At 39.9% G+C, this 27,837-nt stretch overlaps 1 protein-coding gene and 1 non-coding gene across 2 annotated transcripts in view; both read left to right on the top strand.

Moving 5' to 3' along the window:
• Nucleotides 1-27,837, top strand: part of si:dkey-22o22.2 (neural-cadherin) — a 254,121-nt gene that overhangs the window by 7,084 nt on the left and 219,200 nt on the right. The window lies entirely within an intron of this gene.
• On the top strand, nt 8,823-8,978 carry LOC119774776. The gene has a single exon (XR_005279579.1). It is a non-coding gene; the product is annotated as a U1 spliceosomal RNA (small nuclear RNA).

Genomic DNA, 27,837 nt, shown 5'->3' with positions numbered 1-27,837 from the left:
ATGTTATTTACTCAGGTCCAGAATAATTCGCTTCAAAATCTTCCTCCTCGTCATCCTCCAGGACCTTCCCTATAGTTAGCATATATATATATACATATATATATATATATATATATATATATATATATATATATATATATATATATATATATATATATATATATATATATATATATATATATACATATACATATACATATACATATACATATATATATACATACATATATATATATATATATATATATATATATATATATATATATATATATATATATATATATATATATATATATATATATATATATATATATGAGAGTTATGGGTACTTGTTAATGGCATTAAAATGATCTCTAAGAGCATTAAAAAGCATATTGCATTCTGTAAAAACCCTGATTTAGATCAACATTCTTGGGAGCGCCTTTAAAAAAGACGATCGTCTGTCAGTCACGGCCAACAAGTCAGTCAAACTTCAGATGATTAAAACAAATCAAGAGGAAAATTTGAGATCAGCATTAAACAGAGCAGCCGGCCAACAGTTTGTCAGTCTGAACCGTGCCGGTGGCCTGCAGCTCGGATCTGTTTGACAGGATGAAATGCCATCCAGATGCCGCTGTGACCCCATCACACTTCACCTAAAGCAAATGTTTAACCAAGGGCCTAAAATCCTCACATCTGGACCAGGATGGTGGCAACTGGATGTTCTGGTCAGATCTGGGTAATCAGACAATCCAAACAGCATCGTCTGTGTTTATTTGTAAAAATTAGTTGTGTTTGCTCACCTGGATCTGTCCCAGGTCTGAACACATGGACTGCAGCAGAACCAGAGCTCTGGACAGGAAGCCCTGTTTGTGTTAAAACATAATGAGAGTGCCCAGGTTGGCTGCGGTTTGTGGCCACAGAGGAAGGGAGTGGGATTTGGTCGACACGGGGCTTAGTGTGCTGTAAACTGTCCGGCTGATTGAGACGGCCTGCCTTTCCTCAGCTGAAACAGAAAAGAGGGAAATCTGTACCACGCTCCTTATGTGAAACAACTGGTCCCTTATCAGCTTCTAGTGTTTGCACATTCACCAGTGTTCACACCGCCTGCTTAGAATAACTACAGACACTTACCATCCATGCAGCTCTTTGATATATTAAAAAGAAAACAAATATATTTTCTTAATTCTCTATCTGAGGTCAGTGAGTGCACTGATGTTCCATTATTTTTCACGTTTTGAAAAGTAAAAAGGAGAATACATATTGTGTCTATTGATGATGTAGCAAGTTATTGCATTTTTCATGTCATACAAAATTGTGTTTTTTACTTGTTTAGATGATTTCTCTGTAGTTATTTCTTCAGATGTCACATCTCTGAAGGCTTTGAGGGCCAGAGGCAGAGCTAGAAGGGGGGCTAAGGGTGGCCATGTCAGCCCGGATGGATGTAATAATATTACAAAAAGCATCAACAAACTTAGACCGCTTTTATTGTCAGTCGTATACAAAAAAAAATTCCTTTTGTACAGCTTTCAGAACATTTCTATTCTATAAAGTCTAGCAGTGATCACATGTAAAGAGTGTGGGAGAAAAAACATGGTGCAACAACCAAAGTTGCCTTTTTTTAAATGTTTTTAATTCATGCTTTTGTAAATTTAAACACTTTATTTTGTTTAATTTTCTCTGTGAATCTCAAAGCCCCATTACGACCCCAACTTTTGGAAATCAATGTTGTAAAAGAGCCATAGAGCCACAGACTCCCTAACACTCTAAGCATCATTAGCCTAGTGGACATAGAGCTTAGAATCCTGAGGTTCTGAGTTCGAGCCCCACTCCCACAGACCACCACTCTGGATCCCTAAGCAAGACCCTTAACCCTCTAATGCCAAATGTATCATATTTGATACATACGGTTTCTGAAATGTTTTGCATCTGACACCTTTTGCATAATTTAATGGTAAAAACTTTGCTCAAAATCCTATTGTACACAATCAGATATACCTGATAACAGCCAGTAGAAGACTACACAAACAATTATCTTGACTTATCGCATAGTAATAAATTATTAATATCAAAAATGTATTTCTGTTTTTTCTTTTTACATATTTTGTTAAAATGCCAAATAAGGACTTCAAACCAAAAAAAAGTAATTTTCTGTTTTGTTTTATTCTTGGATCGGGCTTTAAAGGGTTAACCCCACAATTTATAGAGTTAATTTCGTTGCTCTGTTCTTGTGACACTGTAATGACAATTAGAAAAGCTGAAATCATTAAAAAGTGTGGAGAATTTTTTTTTTATTCTATCAAATTATGATGCAGAAACTACATTCATATTTCATAAATAAAAGCAATATCAAAATTACATGGAGTAATCTTTTCAGGCTTTTATTTTGGTAATTTTGATAGGTTCTCAGCTAAAGAGAACCCAATGTGTTAGAGAAATATATTAAATCAGACATATAAAACACAATTTTAATACCAAGATGTCGGCCTGTAAAGGTAGTTATTTTTTAAAAGGTATTTTTCAATCAGCGCACATACCTGGTTTTATTGAACATCGCTACATATTCTGCATTGACTTCAGCTTTTTTAAACTATGTAGATGAAAATATGGTGTGATTGTTAATAACTGTCCTTGTTAAACCCGGTATTTAAAGAAGGGAGTGAAATAAAGTTGTGAGTGGTACTTCAACATAATCTCCTGGTTTGAAAAAGAGAGAAAACGCTTTACATCGTCATGATTGTGACTTGCACCCGTGCAAGCTTATCTATGAGCGTGCAAACCTGGACCTACGCCATGATAGTTTGTGCATGGACAATAATGATGTATTACAGTGTTTTTATATAACATAAAAAACTGCTTTAATTTCTATAAACTTTGTATTTTAAATACAGACGGTAGGAGTGAAGCACAACACAAGGTTAAACACAAACCAAACAAAAGCATTACTTTTAACTACTACCAATAACATTTATTAACCATTTAGTGGTAAATAATTTTACTTTGTGCAGATTTTTTTTCTTAAATTGCATATTTTAAGGAAGAATTGAGATTGATTTTCATTCATTAAGCAATTCAAATGTTTAAATAAATGAAATAAAAGCAATGAATATGACACAGAGTGATATTTAGCATAAAACAGCTAAAAATACATACGCAGAGACAAACACAGCCTTATTAAAGGTAATAAACGTGTTTATTTACATATTTAAATAAAACACCCGTTACTTCCGGCTGTAATTAATGCATAAGCCTGCACCCTGACGGGCTTTTTTTCCCTCATTAAACTGCAGCTCCACCGTATTTAACTGCTGGTAATTGTTCTCATCAAAGTGTGTTTTTGTTGAATAAACCAAACAAAAAAACGACACACGTGCGCATTATAACGCAGGCATGGTCCTGTTCTGTCAGCTTTCAGAGCAAATCTCCTGTGCTTAGCGACCCTGAGGTGACAAACACACTTACAGCTTTTATCTTTTTTTTCCGGGTTTATTATATTCTCTTTATTTCTGGATTCAACCCGCGGCACGAAGCAACCTGCCACAGCACCGCATGTTTGTGTGCTTCTGTGACATGGCTGTGTGCGTGTTTGTGCCTGTGTGACACTAAACAGAGTTGGGTCCGTGTTTCCCCCCCGGGCCGCTGTGAGTTTGTGCATCGATCAAACTTGTCTCATATTTAATTGCACTCATTTCTTTTTTTTTTTTGCACATCTGTGTACGTGCAGGAATTGATATGTCTCTAACCTTTTAAACAGCTTTTTTATATCTTTGTGAGATATAATGTCATAGATATATTTGGCCCCTTACTTTCCAAATGATTGTAGAAGTTAAACATTTATAAAGTGTTGTGGTTTGACATGATGTGGTTTAGGTGAGAGGGCTTGGAGCTACTGAATGCATTAGATTAATGAATCCCCTCAAAAATAAGGTGCTCATTCAAGCATGTTTGTGTGCGTAGGCTGTGTTACTGGGTGAAACGCTGTTTATTTGTGTAAAGAGCTGCAGGACAAATTACGCCCAAACAGTGAAGCTCTCAAGCGTGACCTTTTCAAGGCAGCAAAACAGCAAAATGCAAATAAATAATGAACATTGTTTAAGCTCTTTCTGTGTTTTTGAATTTTATAATAGCTCCTGTGATAAGTTCAAATGCATATATGTATGGATGTTTGAGCAGAGAAGGGATGAATCCTGAATGTTTAATAAGGGTTCATCTTATGGAGTCATCTTTTTTAAAGCGTCTTTAGGTCATTTAAACTCTGTCAAGTAAATAGCTGATATAAAACTATGTTTTAAGCACTTTACAGAACCCAAAGCTTAACAAATGTTTTTATTTTAGTCTAAGACATATTAAAACCACTCTATAAAACCAATATTTAAATCTTAATTTCACAAAATACTCTTAGCCCGGATGTTTTAGACAATAAAGTCAACAGAATTTACCAAAATCAAGGTTGTGATTTAAACCTACGACCTCTTTGGGACGGTGACAATATGATTAATATTGTTTTTTATTCTGTTCTTACTCTCTATCTGTACTCGTTCTGTTGCTTGCCATCACCCTTTGTGTCTCCCTGTTGTCCTGATAGCTTATTGACAGCTGTGTCCTCAGGCAACAGCACTCATTGATCAACCATGTTGACAAGGTCACTCCATCCAAACTGCAACGATAAGCGAACAACCAATCACCAACCAACTCTAACCCTGTGTTAGTTTTACATCTGCACTCAAAGTTTAAAAGTTCCACTTTGGTTTTTAACTATGTGGTAGGGATAGGGCTGGGCGATAATTCGATAACGATATATATCGATCGATAGACGTGTGGCGCAATAGAAAAAAAGAGGGTCGATAAAAGTTCGATAAAAAAGAAACGCAGTTTTCCTTCCTTCTCATTGTAGCCTAGCATGTAGGTTTATGCTAGTCACTGCTTCCTCCCAACCAATCACAATCGCGGACCCAGGCACGCCGTCACCAAGCGCCGCCCTCTCAAACCACAACACAGAGCACATGAAGATGTGCAGCAAGAGGAGGCGGAGGAAATTGTTTCAAAGAAAGGTTTTTGTAGTTCGGCAGTCTGGCAGTATTTCAGTCATGGCAAGTCGGACCAAAAACAAACCAGTCATCTGGAAAATGTGTCGGGAACCAGAGAAAACCAGTCTGATAACGAAACCAACTTTTTTTTATCATCTCAGCTGCTCACAGCCGCAGGAGTATGAGCTGTGTAGGCCCCGACGCGGCTCTCCTCCGAGGAATCTTCGGAAAATACACTATATTGCCAAAAGTATTTGCTCACCTGCCTTGACTCACATATGAGCTTAAGTGACATCCCGTTCCTAATCCATAGGGTTCAATATGACGTCGGTCCACCCTTTGCAGCTAGAACAGCTTCAACTCTTCTGGGAAGGCTGTCCACAAGGTTTAGGAGTGTGTTTATGGGAATTTTTGACCATTCTTCCAGAAGCGCATTTGTGAGGTCGCACACTGATGTTGGACGAGAAGGCCTGGCTCTCAGTCTCCGCTCTAATTCATCCCAAAGGTGTTCTATCGGGTTGAGGTCAGGACTCTGTGCAGGCCAGTCAAGTTCATCCACACCAGACTCTGTCATCCATGTCTTTATGGACCTTGCTTTGTGCACTGGTGCACAGTCATGTTGGAAGAGGAAGGGGCCAGCTCCAAACTGTTCCCACAAAGTTGGGAGCATGGAATTGTCCAAAATGTCTTGGTATGCTGAAGCATTCAGAGTTCCTTTCACTGGAACTAAGGGGCCAAGCCCAGCTCCTGAAAAACAACCTCACACCATAATCCCCCCTCCACCAAACTTTACACTTGGCACAATGCAGTCAGACAAGTACCGTTCTCCTGGCAACCGCCAAACCCAGACCCGTCCATCAGATTGCCAGATGGAGAAGCGCGATTCGTCACTCCAGAGAACGCGTCTCCACTGCTCTAGAGTCCAGTGGCGGCGTGCTTTACACCACCGCATCCGACGCTTTGCATTGCACTTGGTGATGTATGGCTTGGATGCAGCTGCTCGACCATGGAAACCCATTCCATGAAGCTCTCTGCGCACTGTTCTTGAGCTAATCTGAAGGCCACATGAAGTTTGGAGGTCTGTAGTGATTGACTCTGCAGAAAGTTGGCGACCTCTTCGCACTATGCGCGTCAGCATCCGCTGACCCCGCTCCGTCAGTTTACGTGGCCTACCTCTTCGTGGCTGAGTTGCTGTCGTTCCCAAACACTTCCATTTTCTTATAATACAGCTGACAGTTGACTGTGGAATATTTAGGAGCGAGGAAATTTCACGACTGGATTTGTTGCACAGGTGGCATCCTATCACAGTTCCACGCTGGAATTCACTGAGCTCCTGAGAGCGACCCATTCTTTCACAAATGTTTGTAAAAACAGTCTGCATGCCTAGGTGCTTGAATTTATACACCTGTGGCCATGGAAGTGATTGGAACACCTGATTCCAATAATTTGGATGGGTGAGCAAATACTTTTGGCAATATAGTGTATATATATATTTTCAGTTCTGTGCAGTTTCCCACGTAGTTCTAACAATTGAGATAAAAATGCTGAGGGGCCAGAAACTTCAAAGTAATAACTCAGGTTAAAGTTATATTTATTTTGGTCACTTTTCTGGTCACTTTAGTTTAATCTTTGTCAGTATTTAATAACATAACTCAGGTCTCTTAAGTTATTTTTCTTTAAAACAATTCTGTTATGGTTAAAAAAGTTGGTTAAATAAAGATTTAATTCGAAGTCTGTGTTTGTGTTTTTTATTAAAATTAAATCATTTAGCAATATTATAAAAAGTCCAGGCAGAGCTGCACATAAAATATGGTTTCAAATCTTTTCAATAATTATCGATATCGATCAATATGCATTTTTTTTATCGATAAGCTTTTTTTCTATATCACCCAGCCCTAGGTAGGGATGCACGATATAATCGGCCCCCTATCGGTATCGGCCTGTATCGGCCTTAAAACTGAATATCGGACATCGGCCACCCCACCGATATTTAACCCGATATTTGATCAGCTTCTGAGTTTCTAAAGTCAAAAAAAAAATAAAAAAATAATACTTCTTCTTCTTCCTCGAAAACTTCTTTTTTACAGACTTAAAAACTTCTAAAGACGAGGGAAAAAACATTGATACATTAAAATATCACAATATCTTCATATGCTGATATATTGCCATTTAAAAACACCATATCAATCTCTTTTACTAATGAAATATTGCTATATGTCATCGTTATGCTACGAAATCCGCCAAAAATTCACGAAATTTTGCCTTATTTTTATATGTTGATATATTGACGCGGTATCGATCTATTTTACTAACAAAATCTCACAAGAATTTGCAAAATATCACGAGAGTTTGTAACAGAACGATGAAATTTCACGAGATTTTGAAAGTAAAATAGATCGATACCGCCTTTTTAGAAATCAATTTGATATCAGCATATGAAAATATATTTGAGTAAATTATTTTTCAAAGTGTCAGAAATGGATACTAAACTGCTAATTTCAATGACTACTTATTTTTGTCCAGCTTTAACATCGGTATCGATATCGGTTATCGGCTACATGAGTTTTTAAATATCGGCATATCTGATATCGGCCAAAATCCCAATATCGTGCATCCCTACTATGTCGTGTTGATTTACATGTAATTAAACATGATCTGAAACCATCAAGCCTGAAATCACCTGGAAAGGCATTAAGTTTGGGGGACATTTTTGCTTGATATTAGCAGCATGCTGGTATAAGCAGAAGTGTCAAGTACTAAAGTACAAATACTTTGTTTCCTCAAAAATGTAGAAAGTTTCTCTTTTGAAACTTTACCGGAGTAAATATATTTTAGACAACTTTTTACTTCTACTCTCCTTTTTTAGTATTTATCTCTACTTTCTTCTCCTCACATTTTAAAAATAGGCTCATTAGTTTTGTATCATTTAAACTCATTGTCATTATGGCCTGTTGGTAGCTAAAAAAAAAAAAAAACATCAAAATAATTTGTTTTATCCAGATAATTATTTCTTTGTGGTTGGACTCGGGGATGCACCAACTTTTACTGGAGTAAAAACCTTAAGTTGATTCTCTAACTTCTGCAAAAGTGTTTTTAACAGGAGGATTTATACTTCTACTTGAGTAAGAAACATTAATACTTTTGACTCTTCTGGCTACAGATTATCACCAGAAAGGTTGGTGCACTGCTAATATCATACGATGAGACTGATGCTGTTTCAGTCAAGCTTTTCTGAAATGCGTACCTAATGATTGTAAAAATCCCTAGTTTGGGAATTCCTTCCCTATAGTATTGGATCTGTATATAGAATTATAATAATGATAATAATAATAACCCTATAAATGGAGCAGTTTTATGGTTAATTGCCTGTTCTTATATATCTAACTACCAGCAATAGGACCGACCGACCGACCTTTCAGGCACTTAGATGGGTATGGGGTATTGCAGTCTAACAAAAGAAGCCAAACGACCCCATTCCAATGGGTGGACCCCATCGTCTGTTCCAATTTGCATGTTTTCAAAACAAATACAAGGCTTTGTTGGTCTACTGTATAGAACCTCAAATTCAATGCCATTCCCAACATTTTGAATTGAAAAAGCTTCCTGGACGGGAAGCGAAACGTCTTCAAACTTGGAAACCAAGTCCATTAGATTGTTTTTAATTTTATTTGGAATGACTATGACCCGGATGACTGAGAACCAGCATACCAGTAGTAGGTAATGCAGGTTAAGTGTATTCCCCAAGGACACAACGACGTTGAAAACCTAAGCATGGGTTTGAACCCACAATCCTCCGTTTGCAGGGCAACCTCCTGCATACTAACCTGGCAGGGCCGATACCTTGATCATGAAGGAGGTTCACCCAGATTGAACCATTTCACCCCGGCTGTGCTGACCTTTGCGAATTCCCTAAATATGGGAATCTTTATTGCATAATTTGTGGTAGGGGTGGCCTAGTGGTTAGGGCATTGCGCTTGGTATCCTGAGGTTCTGAGTTCAAGCCCAATTCCCACGGACTGAGCAAGACCCCTAACCCCTATACTGCTCCCCGGGTGCCACACAATGGAAGCCCACTGCTCCCCAAGGGGATGGGTTAAATGCAGACAATTTATTTTGTCTAATGACCAGACATGGGCAATGTGGAGTCAACAAGTCATCTCCATGTCATGTATTTAATCTACCCAGCCAATTAACCAGGTGAGTCCAATCTGCACAGGTTAATTCACGTTGAAGATTGGACTCACCTGCTTCAGTGGCTGGGTAGAACAAATACATGACATGGAGATGACTTGTTGACTCCACATTGCCCATGTCTGCTAATGACTATAAAAAGCTGGGGGAAAAGCCCACTGCACTTTAGCCCCATAACTTAAAGGGGTCATAGAATGAAAAACCGAGTTTACATCGTCATAGATGAATAACGATAGTTCAGTGGGTGAAATGGACGTACAGAGAAGTTCAAACCCCATCGACACCTTTCTCTGCAAATCTCACAATTCTAAACTTCCACCATGAAACGGGCGAATCCAAACGAAGCACCGAATTGATGTCAATTTGGGGATGTTGCCTTATTTGGTTCTGGCCTGTACTTTTGTCACGCCCCGAAATTGACATCCAGTAAATGCAGCGTTCCAGGCTGAATGGAGAAATGGGACATTTTTCACAGTATTCCCAAGGGTCCGAGTACTCGACAGGCATGAATTATGTTTGTCTATCAGAAGATCCCTGCAAAGTTTGACGCTCAGCTGTTAATCTGCTCTAAGCATTTTGGGCCGCTGACTGGACCGGACCGGGCATTTGAACCGAGCCATGAACTCCGGTGCTGGTCCTGGAACCCCGGCCGGGGACTGCGTGACCGAACGCGACCCGGTGACAGTATGCTTCCCCACTACGGGGCCGCAGGTCTCCAAGCTACCATCACCGGGTTGGGTTCGGTCGCTCAGTCCCCAGCCCCGACCAGCCCTGGAGCTGACGACTCGGTTCTGCTGCACTGTGGACCAAAATCCTGGACGATTTTGAAAAGTAGGACATGTGACATGCACCATAGAGAGCGTTCTGACCAGCTGTCTCTCTCTGTGGTGTGGAGGCTGCAGAGCTTCTGACTGGAAGAATGTGAGGAGGGTGGTGAGGACAGCGGAAGGAATCATTGGGGCTCCTCTTCCCTCCATTAAGGACATTTCATCACAGCGCTGTGTGTCCCGAGCCCGTAATATCATCAAAGACCCCTCACACCCCCACCATGGACTGTTCTCCCTGCTGCCCTCTGGAAAGAGGTTCCGCAGCATCCGCTGCAGATCCACCAGGTTGTGCAACAGCTTCTTCCCCACTGCCATCAGACTGTTGAACCTTTGATCCACAATCCGAACTCTGCACCTATTGCACATTATCGGGCATCAAATGCTGCTGAACTTTTAACTTTTAGCCCTTTAAATTGTTCATCTCATTGTATTTTTCAATAACGCATTTTTTGCACAAATGCCATTTTGCACTGAACCACTGCAACTTGCACACTGTCTCTTATCCTCTGCACTGTTCACACTTTGACCACTGCTGCACTTTTTGTATTTTTCTATAACTCGTGCCATTTGAAATATCAATGCAACGTTCATAAGCTGTATGTAACGCAATTTCGTTCTGTATGCACCCTGTGCATACAAAATGACAAATAAAGAAGTCTAAGTCTAAGTCTAAGTGTGGTAAAAAGAGGACATCTGGTCACCCTACCATATCAACAGTTTGATGTTTCAGTGAGTGAGTGCTTGTTGCTATGATGCGTCTTTGCTCAGCAGCTTCGTTCATTGTAAACCAACCAATCAGTGAATCGCTCATCTAAATATTCATGATCATACCAGAAAACGAAAAAAAAACAGTTGTTTCACTCTAGGGCTTTTAACCAGCCTTGCATTGGGGCTCATGGAACAGCAAATATGCCATTTTCAGCCCAACCAATGTTACACACCCTATTCAGAGACCTTAAGGACCTGCACCAAATACCCTATAGAATCATTCTATGAACCCTTTAAAGCAACATGTCTTAAAGGCATACTATGCAACATTTTTCAGTTAATTAATGTGTTCCATAACGTTTTGGATGATTAAATGAGTCATTTCAGGTCGAACAAAGGTTTTCTTGGCCACCCTGGTGGTCTGTAGGGGAAATACCGTACTTGCAATTGCAGGAGCCCTCGGCCCGCACCCACAGGCTCAGAAGTCTCGTGCATCGCGAGAGTCGGTCTTGCTTTACGGTGAGAACTGCTACACGCCCCCAGTGAAAGGCATGCTTGTTGCTAGCCCAGTGGCAATATTTGTGCAGTTATCATGGCGGAAACAGCGAGAAAACAGCGAAAGCCCATGTCGGGTTATTTAGACACATGCATAACAAATAATGTATGAAAACATGCTAAATTTTCAAACTCGAAAATTGGAACAAAATAGTCCCTTACCGCAGTAGACATGGTGATTCGTTGCGTTCGCCTGTCTGCTAAGCTCAAAACAACCGCGCCTGGCTTGACGGAGAAACCAGGCGAACAGCTGAGCACATTTACGACAGTGCACTTTTACTTTCGCCCTCTGGGGGGAGCCTCGCTGGAAAATCAACACCGGTTGCATAGTATACCTTTAATGTGCCACTGAGTCGCACAAAAGTGCGAAAAAGAGTTCACTTTGTTCTGGCCTTTTTATTTCAAACCTTGGTTACGCAATATCATTTGGGCTATTTTTCATTAGGACAGTCTGGATAGAGACTTAGGATGAGTCTGGCCGTAGAATTATGAATGATAGAAAACTGCACATTTAGACCATTGCAGAGGAAGAAGAAAAAAACGGATTATAATAAAAAGTTTGAAAACTTAAGTGTGTGCTTTCATGCATGATGATTTCAACTGTTACATTAATGTGAGAAAACAGCCATTTTCATGTTTTTAGCGAAAAAGTAAACGTCCATTTCCTCCTCTCGTCCATCTCCACCGCCAAGCTGCTGAAAGATGGGATGAATGGAGGCATCAGCAGTCGGACTTTACTTCTCCTTCAGTGCCCGAATTAAACAACAAATCCATCACAAATGGCCTCTGCATGCAGTCAGTTTGCACACATCAGTGCAAGCAAAAACACAAGAGCACACAGATGAATAATGACCTCAGCTCGGCGTGTGTTTATGTGTTTGCGAGAGATGCTGGGTGTCTGTTTCCTGCTTGTCGACCTACTCCCCTAATGCAAACTTGCAGACAGGCACAACCCCTCGGGGCTATTACACATCATTGTGTCTGTGTGTTTTGACGTGTCCTCGCTAATTGTCTCACATCACACTCTGCCGCTGCTCTTCTCTTAAAGCTTTAGAAGGATGAATGGTTGAATGAAACGATGTAGCTGCTAATGTTCTTTTGTCAAAGTTTAAAAAGATATTCATAATGCAGCATTTATCATTTCTATAAAACTTTTCTTCCTACAGGCTCCCTCTGCATTCTTATAGCTGTAAGTTTGTGCTCTTTAGGACTACAAAATCTTTAACGTACTAGTTCAATTTGTTATTTGCAATCCTCCTCTGGTCACTGCCATAAAAAAATGCTGGAATTGAATGAACCCAGAAAAATGAAACCCAGTTTAAAATATATTAACTAGCTTAATTGTTCCACAGTGGGGCGATTAAAGTGGTACACTGGTTAAAAAAAACAGGAAAAAAACAAACAGAACTCAGAGATGAAAGGATACTGTGCAGTTATTAATAAGGCATATATGGGAATGTTTATTCTTTATCAGGTAAGATCTCTGTCAGTAAAAACATTTTTATTGGTGTTTAAAATTGATTGTTACCCTCGCATAAAACTGTAACCAGGCTCGCTCAACTACAGAATGAAAATTAAATTTATTCCTGCTTTTTTGTGATTAAGTTTTCCCTTTTTGTTTTAGCAAGTAAGTCAGGTTAGTATAAGTTGGTTGATGATTTTATTCTAAACTTCACCAGAACGTTTAGCTGTCTGGTTCCTGACTTTATAGGGTTGGCTTCGGGAAGTCGGGGCTAATGCGTGATCTAGAAATAGACCAATATGTCTGCTGGCTGATATTTTTGGCAAATATTCGAATTTTCTTCTCGTATCTTATCCATTGATACGTGCATGGGTGGCCGATTCTTATGTGAGTTCAGCAGCCACGTCTGCATTGGGAGCAGCAATGCATGCAATCCCAATGAAGATTTATTTCTTTGTTATTAAATCGATAAGGAGGAAGAAAAAGCTATATCGGTTTTAGAACTGAAATAGCTTTTTCTTCCTCCTTCATTTTAGCCTGAGACTCTCAAAATAACACTTGCACAGACTTGTTACTGCATAAAAATATGTGCAGTTATTTTACTATATATTTATTTATAATTACATGTTAAAGTACTTCAATTTATTTATGGTAAATCAGTTTAATGCAATCAGGTATTATATAAATAAATGCCTCATCTACTTGTTTCATGGTATTTATTTGTTTTATGAGGTATTTTTCACTCCATATAACCCAATGATAACATGATAATTCTGAAATCCATCTACGGATCCCCCATTCGAAAAAATTTGTTGCTTGATGGGTCTAAAAAGTCGCTAATAAAATGAAGTGTTGGCAACGCTAAGTCGGCAACAGTGTTCTTCTGGCTGCAGAAATGACGCTGTATCTTTAAGCTATTTGTATAAGTTCTAGGCTAAAACTCACATATAAATATCCTTTCTCATCCGATATTAGCCGCTCTGTTTTCTCATGCTTCTGTTTTGCCTTTTTGCTTTTAATTGTAAAGTTAGCAAAGAAGGTTGGGTTGATTTACATCTGAATGTCACCGGTTATTTTTTTCTGTCTGGAACATAGTGCTGACGCCGCTACAGTGTCTGGCCAAACTTTCTTCTTGTGGATGCTTTGTTTTTATCAGTGCAGACTGTTACTCTACACGCACTGCACATATTCTGTTACAAGTGTACGCATTCATTTGAATCATATGGGTGATTTATGGTTAAAAAACCTACAAGAAAGCTTTTAGATCAGAAATATGCTCATATTCAACATACAAGTTTGCTTTTACTAATTGCACAGAAGATTGTTTAAATCCATAATGTCCCTTTTATTGCAAATAAATAAGGTAGTTGTTATCTTCTTTAATTGGTTAAGTGTAGCTTTCTTCTGCATATTGGATATTGACGTTTTTACTTTAAGAGTCTTAAACAAAATTAGATCTGATTTTCAGACGGGACCAAAAAAAGCAAACTTTAAAAACAGCAGACAGTCTTCAAAGATGACCGAGGTCATTCCACATGTAAGTGATGATGGGAACTTTTAAGAACCAAGATAAATGGTGGAAGTCGGAGACAGAGATTTGTCAGTTTCATCCATCAACACTTTATGACCTTCACTGATCCCTGAAGCGTGGAGAATCACGTTAAAAACCTTGACGTCTCCTGAGCCCAGGCTTGTCCATCAATCCTCACCATGACACCCCTCATGCTCTCTTTGTCCTCCTCTTCCTGCCCTCCCCTGCGCTCTCTTTTCCTCTCACCCCTTCTCGGCTGACCCCAGGGGAGGCGGCTTCTCCGTGGGCTTAAAGAACTTTCGCAGATGAAGGGACGCTCTTGGCTCGCTCCTCCTTTGCTTCCAGCCAAGGTCGCCCTGCTGATTTAAAAGTGTGCTCTGCAGCTTATCAGCTCTTCACTTGTCTCTTTAGGGGATGACAGGAGGGAAATGGTGATCCCTGTCCTCCCTTATAAAAAAAAAAAACTTTAGGGATGATGTATTTTATTATTCATACATTGCAGTTTTCGTTCTGTCCCATTTTTGCTGCGCTACTAGAACAGACTACGAATACAGTACCTTGCAAAAAATATTCACTCAATGTACTCAAACTTTTTTTTCTGTTGCAAATTTTTGTGTAATTATTGGGATGTTTGGTGGCAGACTGACAAAACAGTTAATAGATATTAATGTTTTATTGCCATAACAGCTGTAAGTATTTTTAAATATATCTAAATAGTCAAAAAAGTCAAAATTTTGCCCGTTCTTTGCAAAACTGCTCAAGGTCAGTCATAATGAACTGAAAGCATCTTTGAAAATAATTAATTATTGTCTGAAATTCTCAATTAGATGCAATCAAGGCCTGTAAAACGGCATTACATCAGATGAATATTCTTGTATCTAAGGCAATCTATTGACTGTTTAGGTTTGTCAACTTGTTGGAAGTAAAACCTTCAATACGGTTTAAAGCCTTTTGAAGTTTTTTTTACTTAACATTTGTCCTGAATTTGGCCCCTTTTTTATTCCTCAACTATGACCAGCTTTAGATCACCATGCCACTATCATGCTTTACCATCAGTGCAGAGTGTTAGCTTCTGAACCTCATCTTTGGTGTACATCCACTCTCAGTCTGCCTGCAACAAACACAGTCTTCACATCTTAATAAGGAGAACTAAACTGATTCCTACATATCAATATTTGCACAATATGTAAATGTATGCATGAAAGGAGGGAATGACTGAATGTGGTGTTTGGAGTCCCTTAAAGGAATAGTACACCCAAAACATGATTAGCCTTCATTTTCTACTCACCCCCATGCTGAACAACACTCTGGAGTACTTTTTTGATATCTCAAATGCATCTGGAGATCTGGGAGGCTTCTTGCTGTCTGCTGACATTCAAATAATGGAGGTCTATGGCGCCCGAGGCAGAAAGGTCCATAAAAGTCCACAAAAAACGTTTCAATATTCCTCCATACTGCTCGTCCAATGTATTCCAAGTTTCCTGAGTGGGTAGCGTCCAGAATTTACTCGAAACGAAGTCATTTAGAATGTTTTTAGAGCATAAACAGTAGTGTATAGGATTTCCTGAAAGCGCGCACATGCGCGATCACGACGCTACGGAAGCCGGCAGCAGTTAGGCTAGTGTGCTTTCACAAGAGGAAGGGCTTTCATTACGGCTTCATCTGTGCACACACTCACACACACGTCTTGCTCAGTTGGTACTTATCGCCTCTCGCTAAGCTTGGGGAGAGGAGATATTGGGAACATTCGACATTTTCAGGAGGCAGCTTGGTTTCCAGCACTAAAAGCATTTTTCTGCATGTCTAAGCAAGATTTGCGCTGAACTTCCTGCCACCTTCTTTCCCTTTCCTCCTCCTTACTAATGCAGAGCCCTTTTCTCGTTAATGTACTGATAATCACAAAACACTTTCCTAGCCAAATGGTAAACTTCTTTTTTTATCTGACATTTAAAACATACCTCAAACATCTTCCTTTTTTTTCTTTTTTTTTTAGCTTTATCAGCAGCAACTGAGTCGTTTCTCAGTTAGTCTTGTATGATCTACATCAAATCTTAGTTGTGACAAATAACAAGACAACATCTTAGGTCAGAGGTCATCATTCTTTAACAAGTAAGGACATATTTACTGTTTATTATTTGTCATGAGCTGCAAGGCCGCTAAAACGGAGCAAATCAAATATATAGGTGCTGGTTTTATGTTTATGTGTTTCTGTTTCCAGGTTTTAGCATGCCTGCTTTGACAGTGAGGGATAAAAAAATAAACACAAATCATTTGAAGCTCAACGGTAAAGAGAGGTCAAAAAATAAAATGGATTCACTTGCTAATTGTATGATTTATAAAGAAATGAAAACATAAAACATTTGCAACAAGTTAAACAAAATGATCGTCTGAGACCAGAGGTGTCAAAAGTATTCATGTTTCTTATTCATGTAGAAATATAAATCTTGCTGTTTAATAACACTTTTGTAGAAGTTAGAGGATCAATTTAAGCTTTATACTCAAGTGTAAAAGTACCATTTTTAAAACTACTTAAAGTATAAAAGTAAAAGTAATGCGGAACAAAATGTTAAGCACAAACGCATGAATGCACTAGCCTTTTTAGGAAATTTTTTTCTCCAAATCTGGTTGATAATTTCCTTATACTTGATTTCCTTAGTTTTATAACTAATGGAAACAGTGTAATATTTAACTTTGCATTATATTGAAAAACTATTTATTTTTGAATATGAGGAAAATTAAGTTGGTGCTGCACCGAGTCCAACGACAAAGAAAGGAATTGTCTGGATGAAACAAATTACTTTGATCGTTTTTATTTTATTTTTTATACCAACAGGCAATTAGTCTATTTTTAAAATGTAAGGAGTAGAAGTAAAAGCTGTTTAAAAAAATAATTAATCCAATAAAGAATAGATGGCAAAATGTCTTCTTAAGATAAGTAGAAAAGTAAGAATCCAGGGAATGAAATGAGCTCCTGACTGCTCCGTTCTTCAGTCTTAGTGACGTCGGAGCATCTGATTGTTCATTTACATCACACTGAGTACGCATGAAGAAATAACGTCTTTTTGTTAATCTCAATGGTGTGAGCTGTGCCTCCTCTCAAGCAAAGGATTATGGGTAACCATACAGCTCCTAGCAGCTGTTAGGAACATTAGGCGAGGCGTCTGCTGAATGAAGTGGCACTGTGTCCAAGCTCCTTCCCAACTATTAGCACTATTCAGACAGTCGTTATTATGACGACCACTAAAGCACTTCCTACATGGCCTAAGTGTCCTTTGAGGCATTAAGATCAAGCTTTGATCAGACCATTTCATTACTATTGTAGTTCATACCTTGTGTATTACAATCCTATTCTCCCACTTAGTCCTTTTCTTTAGAGAAATATCAGCTGTGCTGCTGCCATCAACACCTTTGTTTACAGGTGATCAAGCTTGGCTTGTTTTTCCAGTGTAGTCCTGTTTCTCTGACTGTGACTAACTGGATGTGTTCTCTTCATCCTCTGAAATGGGAGTTTCCTGGACAGGGCTGCCTGTGCAGCTGGTTGACAGTTGCCTTTTGTTTCTCTGCTTCTTTTTGTACGTATGATTCTGTTTCCTTGAACCCCAGTCGGCCTCAGCAGATGGCCGCTCACACTGAGCCTGGTTCTGCTGGAGGTTTCTTCCTTTTAAAAGGGAGTTTTTCCTCTCCACTGTTGCTACAAGCATGCTTAGTTTAAGCGTTTGCTGAATTGTCAATGAGTCGACGCAATCAGCTGTTTCTCCTTAGATAGAAAACTATGAATCAATGTGACTTATCTAGATGAATTGCAAGGTGCCTTGAGATGACGTGTTGTAAATTGGTGTTATAGAAATAAACTGAAATGAATTGAATTTCCCTCAGCTCCTCTGCCTCATCCGCCCGTACCCAAAGCCTCTCCTCTCTTCCCTTAATATTTATTCTCTTTGGTTCTCATTATTCACCATTGGATTCCTTTGTTTCTTCTTCTTGTTGCTTATTTCTCTGTTGTTTTTTCTGTTCCTATATCCACACTCCATTTCCTGTTCCTCAAATATCTCTCACTTTAGTGTTTTGCCTCTTTTTCTGTCCAAAATTGAGTTCTACTTTAAAACAAACAGGACAAGACAAATTTCTGTAGTTTCAAAATTGAATAAATAGAATAAATCGGAATAGAATATTCCTTTTACTGTGTCTCAGTTAAAAAGCTCCCAGTCTATTGCAGCAAAAAGAAAGGTAAAATATACTTTTTATAAGTCAAAACTTCCTAAAAATACTTCATTTAGTGAGTTAAGCTACAGAAATCTTAGCATGTTTCATCTACTTGTTGTAATAAACCCAATTTTCCCAGGCTAAACGTTTACCACCGCTGACCTGTTGTACTTCATATCATTACAGTTATCATTGCTTTCTCAGCAGGAGGCCTCCCTTTGCAATGTTCGCACTTTATACTGTATATCCTCTGATCTTCCAGTCTGATCAGTCCATCTGCTGCACACGGCACAGACACCGCCAGCTGTCACCAGGCAGTCCCAGGGTACCTGACCCACATGCCTCCTTCAACACACATTCTGCAAATTAATGTAAAACTAGCATCAGCACCTTGCAGGGTTATCCTGAAGAAACCTGTCAGAATTTGCTTTGCATCACAATCCTTTTCCTGAATTATGACCTAATAAGTATTTTTGAAGTAGTCGGGAAACAGTCGGGAGAAGAGCAAACATCCTTTCCTCTGAGAAAAGCCTCCAGAGCAGTGTTTTGCTCTTTTTTAAGTGAAGAAATACTCTGTAATTCCGATAAAACTTGCTCGATAGCCACGCTAACGCTAGTTTCATCGGCTGAAGCCGCCATGTTCTTTAGACTGAACTGTCACGCTTCTCGTTACGTCACACCTCAACCCGCCTCAAAGCCAACGCTGATTGGACGTTCGTTTGGTGAACTGCTCCAAATTTTCTTTAACGGAGAGTCTCCAGACTGATCTGCGAGTGAAACCTTGAAAGCTCGCAAGATCAGGATGGTCTCACGAGGCTAGTGTTTCATGTAGATTCTCTCCTACTAGTTTGGTAACCTGTTTCTCTGTGCTCATGTAAACTTTTATCATTTTAAATGTGCAACCAACCTGAGAAAGTTAACTACATACATTTGAGGAGATAATGGCTCTTTAAGCTGTGCTGCTTTCTTCCTACTGTAGTAGAGGCTAGTAACATTAGCAAAGCATCTTCAGACTAGTTGCTGTTCTCTTATAGGGGTTAGTAATTGGTTAATTGAAGTCACCAATAAACAGAGGTGTCAAGTAACAAAGTACAAATACTTTGTTTCTGTACTAAAGTACACTTTTTAAGTATCTATACTTTACTCCATTACTTATTTTTCTTCCTACTTCTTTCTACTCATTACATTTTCACACAAGTATCTGTACTTTCTATTCCTTACATTCTTAAAACAAACGTTACTCGTTACTCTTGGCTTCGGTTTTGTGTTTATAAATATGTATTTCCCGTCATGTGCTCCATCCAATGCAGATCATTGGCTCCATCCACATCTAGTTAAAACTAGTGTAAATGGATGAGTCATATAATGCAAACACTCATTGGTTAGCTAAAGGAAATCATCAGAAGCAAGCAGGTGTTCTTCAAACTGCTAACGTGAATTGTCTATGCCATGCTACAATGTCGGATTCAGAAAAAGATGTAGAAATGTCTGAAAGGTCGGACACAGGCGAGAACGTATCGGGAGACGGAGGCCAACAAGACCTCCCTCATCCTTGGCCCTATCTCATAGAATTTTTCATAAGAATTCAGTTGTAAAATCACGATTTCAATTCATATAGTGGCATCTGGCTGTTTTTTTAAAGGTTACTTTATACTTTAAGTAGTTTTTGGAGCACATACTTTTTCACTTTTACTTGAGTAAAGAGGTCAAGTTGATACTTCAACTTTTACCAGAGTGGTTTTAACTGCTGTATCTATACTTCTACTTAAGTAACAAATGTGTGTACTTTTGACAACCCTGCCAATAAATAACTTAGTTTAACACTGTCATATTTTTTTTATGAAAGCAGTAGCAATATATAAAATAAAATGATTAATGTTAAATTTGTATAAGAATTTCTAATAAGTCTTTGGCTCGTTTAACAGAACTAGAGACAGGAATTGTGAAAGAATACACATGCATCTAGGTTTTTAATGCAAATAGGTGATGATGTGTTAAAAACCAACAGACCGACCAAAGTATTTCTTATTGCGTTGAATAGGCCATGTGCTGCATAATACACTGCAATTAGGGGGCCAAATTTCCCACGCAGTCCTACGGATGTTAGGTCAATTGATGTTGCATAGTTTTTAACACACCAACCCTCCTTTAGAAAGTTGCCCCTCCAAAAGTTTCATGAATCAGATTGATGCATGCAGAGACCAACAGAAGAACCACATGCGTGCCTGACCAACACTTTCACAAAGCAATGCTACATGACAGCCAGTGACACACTGAAAATCATAGACCCAACAGGAGTGCACTTCATCTTGGAGTCACATGGTGCGAACGTTTAAAAATCTTTCAAACACCACCCTCTTCACGGCACCGGTAGTAATCCTTTGTGAAGCAGCTTCGCGTTTGGACCACTGCAGCCTCAAACAGGGTCTGACAGGACGACCGTCACTCGCTCTCACACACCCCGAGGGTCCGCCATGCTGACGGTGTGAGCGCAGCCTGCATGGCCTGCTGCTTTCTGGCTCAGATATTTTTGTTTTTATTGTTTTTTTTTTAATGTGACACTTTGTAGACCTTTCTATCTTTTCTTTCTACTCTGTAATGTTTGATATATTTACAAATCTGATTTCCCATATAGGCTCCTAATTAGGAAGAATTGCTTAATACTGAAAGTATCACACTAAACAGGTAGTTTTATTTACTTAAACATAATCTTCTCTCTAATGATTGCTTTCTTATCTTTTAGATCAGGGATGTCAAATTCAAATACAGCAAGGGCCAAAAAAAACAAATTTGCTACAAGCTTAGGGCCGAACTGGTTAAATGTTTATTAAAAACATATTAAAGTGAACATAGACTATTGAACCAAGAGCTAACACATTGTTTAAAAAAAAACTAAATATTAATATCAATATTATTATTAAGCTTTTATTATATTTAAACCTATTAAGATAAATACCTAAATGAAAGTGCATGCTTTATAAACCGAAAATGCATTACAGTGCTGCTCTATTATCCAACTGCTTTCAGAAAACACAATATGATTGTGTTTCTCTTTTATTTTAATTTTTTTGTTGTGTTTTGCCGGTTGTCTAAGGAGGCAGAGCGCAGTAACTGTGTAATGCAAATGCTGCGCGCAGGTGTCAGCTGATTGAAGCCAAAATAAAAGGAGCCTGGATGGAAGTCAGGGCAGAGGTCCGCACCTGTAAGTAGCGCTCTGTCTTGATCAGAGTATCGGTAGGAAATACGGAGTCTTGGTGCGGGGATGCTGCCATTTTCCTGCATCTTTCTTTTAGCTAGATCAGTCTGAAAAGCGATCACAATCATGTTTTTCCCTGGGAATGTAGTGTTGGTGCGTGTAACACAACCCAACAACACTACATTCCCCACAATGCAATGGTAACCCGCAAAGTCACAGCACTAGCGGCCGTGGCCTGCGGGCCGGTTCTAATGGTAATTAAATATAATCCAAACAATTTGCTGGTCGGATTGTACGGAAGAGGATTAGGGCCAATGAAAAAAAATAAAGTTAACTGATTTTTAAATTTTATTTCAGTTTATCATGGGAAACAAGTCAGAATTCTGACTTTTTTCTCAGAATTCTGACTTTAATCTCAGAATTCTGAGAAAAACGTCAGACTAAACTGAAATAAAATTTAAAAATCAGTTAACTTTTTTTTTTTTTTTTCACTGGCCCTAATCCTCTTCTGTAGGATTGGGCCCACGGGCCTTAAAGGAATAGTACACCCAAAACATGATTAGCCTTCATTTTCTACTCACCCCCATGCTGAACAACACTCTGGAGTACTTTTTTTGATATCTCAAATGCATCTGGAGATCTGGGAGGCTTCTTGCTGTCTGCTGACATTCAAATAATGGAGGTGCCCAGCGCCCGAGGCAGAAAGGTCCATAAAAGTCCACAAAAAACGTGTCAATATTCCTCCATGCTGCTCGTCCAATGTATTCCAAGTGTCCTGAGTGGGTAGCATCCAGAATTTACTCGAAACGAAGTTATTTAGAATGTTTTTAGAGCATAAACAGTAGTTTATAGGATTTCCTGAAAGCGCGTTCACAACGCTACGGAAACTGCGGCAGACCAAACCAGATGAAAGTACGCATTCAGCTCGGCAAAGAACTCATGCTCTTCCTCAACACTGAAGTCCTCAGACATTTTTCTTTCGTTGTTTCTTTCTTTGCACAGGTAAACAGCACATTTCTTCTTCTACGCTTGCATTATTGGCAGAGCAGACGCTGAATGCGCACTTTCATCTGGTTTGGTCTGCCGGCTTCCGTAGCGTTGTGAACGCGCATGTGCGCGCTTTCAGGAAATCCTATACACTACTGTTTATGCTCTAAAAACATTCTAAATGACTTCGTTTCGAGTAGATTCTGGATGCTACCCACTCAGGACACTTGGAATACATTGGACGAGCAGTATGGAGGAATATTGACACGTTTTTTGTGGACTTTTATGGACCTTTCTGTCTCGGGCACCATGGACCTCCATTATTTGAATGTCAGTAGACAGCAAGAAGCCTCCCAGATCTCCAGATGCATTTGAGATATCAAAAAAGTACTCCAGAGTGTTGTTCAGCATGGGGGTGAGTAGAAAATGAAGGCTAATCATGTTTTGGGTGTACTATTCCTTTAAATTTGACATGTGTTTTAGATCCACTGAAAGCTATGCAGGTTAGAAAGTGGACTGGAGCTGATCTCCAGCTGGGTAAACAAATTTATTCTCAATTATAAAGAATATAAATAATAATGAATACTTAAAAAATATAGATATCTACTGCACTTTAATTTTGTGCCATTTTGTTATTTTTTTCTGTTAGTTTGCCTTAATTTCTGTTGGTTCTGGTCTTTATTCTGGTTTTGTCTCCTTGTATTTCAGCTGTTTTACTTTAAATACCTCTATTGTGTTGTATTATAAGTATTTTCTCCTTGAGTTCTTCTTACCTACTAACTTTTCTGTTTCCATCTACTAATCGCCTTTCCTTGCATATATACTCCCTGGAAACGTCATTCCTGTCAGATTCTCCTGCTGCTCACCATTGCTGTTTTCCTAGTCACTACCAGTTTTTCTGTTGTGATTTTCCTTGATTTTGTAGGTAGTGTCTTTGCAGCCTTTTTATTTATTAAAACATACAGTGCATTTGAGCCTGACTGCCTGCATGTGAGTCCTCCTAGACACATTGTGGGACAGAACTATAATGGTGTAGTAGTAACATAACTGCCACTGATCCCTATAATCCAAGTAACACCAGGAGGAAGATCTTTAAATCATCTGCAGGTTAGATTCACTTAAAATATTTTAGCAGCAGCTTTATTGTGTTTTTATTTCCTCCATTTTAAATTAAAGTAATATAACATTTAACTTGAATTACATTTTTGTGTAAATTTCTTCAATCTTGACTATTTGTTTTAACTTGTTTGAAGTACAAAGAATCCTCAGAAACTTCAATTTTCCTGTCTCTGACTTTGAGGTGTTTAATGTCTGCAGGCCAGACTTAACCGTGTTGTATCTGAGCAGCAGCTATGACTAATAAAAAGCAGAGACACACATATTGGTATTATCTATGAATAAAATATACGGTGAGAGACGGGGAGAATATCTGTGAAACACAAAAGTGGGAAAGCTATGAACATGGAAGCACACACACTCCCCGCTGAACACCAACGTGCCGAAGGTGCGAGGACATTTCTATCTACACGTCTGCTGACTTATTGATGCCACTTGTCAAATATAAATGCATGGCTGTGATCCACCGGAGACAGAGTAGCAGAAATGTTTTTAAAAACAGAAAGAGAGAGGATGCTCTTGTTGGTTTTGCAGTCTGATGTTAAGGGGGCTGCAGGATGAAGAGGTGGAGGAGGTGGATTTCAAATTGGCTTCCAGGCTAAAGAGTGTTTAACTGGATATATGTGGCAGCCATTTGGTTGGATTTTGTGTGATTTATTTTTTCCTTGCTTCAATTGATTCACATTGGTCCAGGCAACACAAAACATGTTTATTAAAGATAAAAAGATTAAAGGACTGTGTTCCAATTTTGTTGGTGCACAGAGGTAACCTGACTCCGCCAGATGGATTTGCTCCGCATATTCATCTGGAAACCTTCCGTTGAAGTAATCTTGGGAAGGGGCGAAAATACTGGTTAGCTGATTGGATGTGTTGGTGATAGACGGGCCAAATAAACCAATCAGATCAACGAAGCATATGACGTACTAACAGAGCGACGACGAAAACACAACCACAAGCCAGGCTACTCTTGCCGAAACCAGTCGGGAGAAGAGCAAAAACATCTTTTCCTCTGAGAAAAGCCTCCAGAGCAGTGTTTTGCTCTTCTTTCAGTGAAGAAATACTCTGTAATTCCGATAAAACTTGCTCGATAGCCACGCTAACGCTAGTTTCATCGGCTGAAGCCGCCATGTTGTTTAGACTGAACTGTCGCGCTTCTCGTTGCGTCACACCTCAACCCGCCTCAAAGCCAACGCTGATTGGACGTTCGTTTGGTGAACGGCTCCAAATTTTCTTTAACGGAGAGTCTCCAGACTGATCTGAGAGTGAAAGGGTTAGGTTTGGGTTAGAGTTAGGGTTTTTTTTTTCAGTTTTAAAGCCCCAACATAACCAGTGTTAAGTCTTTTGTCTATGTTCCCTGGTTTTAGCCGTGGAGAAAACTCTTGGCTGAAGACAATTTTTGTTACATTTACACTTGCTCATATTTTCCAGACAAAAAGTTAATGGTGCATCTCCTAAATGTCCCGGCCGCAACAACGCTTTTATTGGTTCCGCTATCAGGGCGGAACCAATAATGGCGAGCCGTTATTTTTTTTAATAAAAAGAAAAAAAAATTGTCAATTTTAACGTTTTATTTAGATTACAAAAATTAATCGTAATAAAATGATCCTATTTATGATGTAAAAATTAAGACCTACGAAAGACTGATTTAAGACATTTTAATACCAATTAAGGCCTTAGTTTTATTTTGAAGAATTCAATGCCTTTTAAGACTTTTTAAGGACCCCCGGGAACCCTGTAAGAGGCACTAAATCGCACTCCAGCAGTGAAGGCTGTCCCACATCAGGAAGAGGAGGTTCTCTGCCTTGACACAGCCGACGTGTGGAAGACTCTGAGGAGGGTCAACCCGCGGAAGGCCCCAGGTCCCGACAACATACCTGGGCGGGTGCTCAAGGAGTGTGCAGGTCAGCTAGCTGGTGTCCTCACGGACATTTTTAACACCTCGCTGGAGCAAGCCACAGTGCCAGCATGCTTCAAGTCTGCCTCCATCATCCCAGTGCCAAAGAAACCTCAAGTCACCTGCTACAACGACTACCGGCCCGTCGCACTGACTCCCATCATGATGAAGTGCTTTGAAAGGCTGGTAAAGGAACACATCGTCTCCAGTCTCCCCCCAACACTCGACCCGTTCCAGTTTGCCTACCGGCGAAACCGCTCCACTGAGGACGCCATCTCCTCTGCTCTTCACCTGAGCCTGGCCCACCTGGAGGAGAAGAACACCCACGTGCGGATGCTGTTCCTGGACTTCAGTTCAGCGTTTAACACCATCATCCCACAGCACCTGGTGGGAAAGCTGGAACATCTGGGCTTCAACACACCCCTTCGAAACTGGCTGCTGGACTTCCTCACCAACAGACCTCAGTCAGTCCGGGTCGGTCAGAACACCTCTGATGTCATCACCCTCAGCACGGGCTCCCCTCAGGGCTGCGTCCTGAGCCCCCTGCTGTTCACCCTGATGACATATGACTGCGTCCCCAGGTTCACCACCAATCACATCGTGAAGTTTGCGGACGACACCACGGTGGTGGGCCTCATCAGGGACGACAACGACCGGGACTACAGAGAGGAGGTGGAGCAGCTGGTGGACTGGTGCAGTGAAAACAGTCTGATCCTGAACGTGGAGAAGACGAAGGAGATCATCGTCGACTTCAGGAAAAACCGCCCCCACCATGCTCCACTGCTCATCAACAGCTCAGCTGTGGAGGTGGTCAGCAGCACAAAGTTCCTGGGGGTGCACATCACGGACAACCTCACCTGGACTGTAAACACTTCATCTCTAGTGAAGAGGGCACAGAAGCGCTTGTACTTTCTGCGGAGGATGAGGAGAGCCCGCCTGCCCCCGCCCATCCTCACAACCTTCTACAGAAGCACCATAGAGAGCGTTCTGACCAGCTGTCTCTCTCTGTGGTGTGGAGGCTGCAGAGCTTCTGACTGGAAGAATGTGAGGAGGGTGGTGAGGACAGCGGAAGGAATCATTGGGGCTCCTCTTCCCTCCATTAAGGACATTTCATCACAGCGCTGTGTGTCCCGAGCCCGTAATATCATCAAAGACCCCTCACACCCCCACCATGGACTGTTCTCCCTGCTGCCCTCTGGAAAGAGGTTCCGCAGCATCCGCTGCAGATCCACCAGGTTGTGCAACAGCTTCTTCCCCACTGCCATCAGACTGTTGAACCTTTGATCCACAATCCGAACTCTGCACCTATTGCACATTATCGGGCATCAAATGCTGCTGAACTTTTAACTTTTAGCCCTTTAAATTGTTCATCTCATTGTATTTTTCAATAACGCATTTTTTGCACAAATGCCATTTTGCACTGAACCACTGCAACTTGCACACTGTCTCTTATCCTCTGCACTGTTCACACTTTGACCACTGCTGCACTTTTTGTATTTTTCTATAACTCGTGCCATTGTGAAATATCAATGCAACGTTCATAAGCTGTATGTAACGCAATTTCGTTCTGTATGCACCCTGTGCATACAAAATGACAAATAAAGAAGTCTAAGTCTAAAAAAAAAAAAGATGATCCACCTGGAAATAAAAGACCGTCCTCTATACCTTTAAATAAATTTTGTTATAACCTAGTAAAAAAAAGTTAAAAGTACAGATATCTATTTATGATTCCACGTATAATAACTTTTAACAGAGGTATAATTAGATATTAGTACCTGTTTATTTAAACCAACTAAAGATTTTAACTGTCAGAATCACCAGTGTTTTGAGATTACGTGACTTTCCACTCACTTAGACTGATCCCTGTGTAATAGCCTGCCCTGCGTGGGGGATTAGCACCAGGGGCCCCCTTTCTCTCAATCAGCCGTTTAAAAAAACACACCCACAGAAAAATTTGCTCTGCTTGAGTTTGGTCTGCAGGTGTGTTGATGAGTTTGATACTCTAAAACAAACAGCTGGCGGTTCTGTCGTCGCTGCGACGCTGGAAACTCTCAACCTGCTTCACTTTGTTTAATGAGACGTGAAGAAGCAAAGACGTTCCTGTAGGTGTCCGGGGTCGATTCTAAAGAAATCGACGCTGATGACAGACGCCATGCTGGGG

This window comes from Cyprinodon tularosa, unplaced genomic scaffold (genome assembly GCF_016077235.1).
Source record: "Cyprinodon tularosa strain WSP-4 unplaced genomic scaffold, ASM1607723v1 ctg83, whole genome shotgun sequence".
NCBI lineage: Eukaryota > Metazoa > Chordata > Actinopteri > Cyprinodontiformes > Cyprinodontidae > Cyprinodon > Cyprinodon tularosa.
Note: the sequence above shows the minus strand (reverse complement) of the source record. Positions and strands in the feature narration are given on the sequence as shown.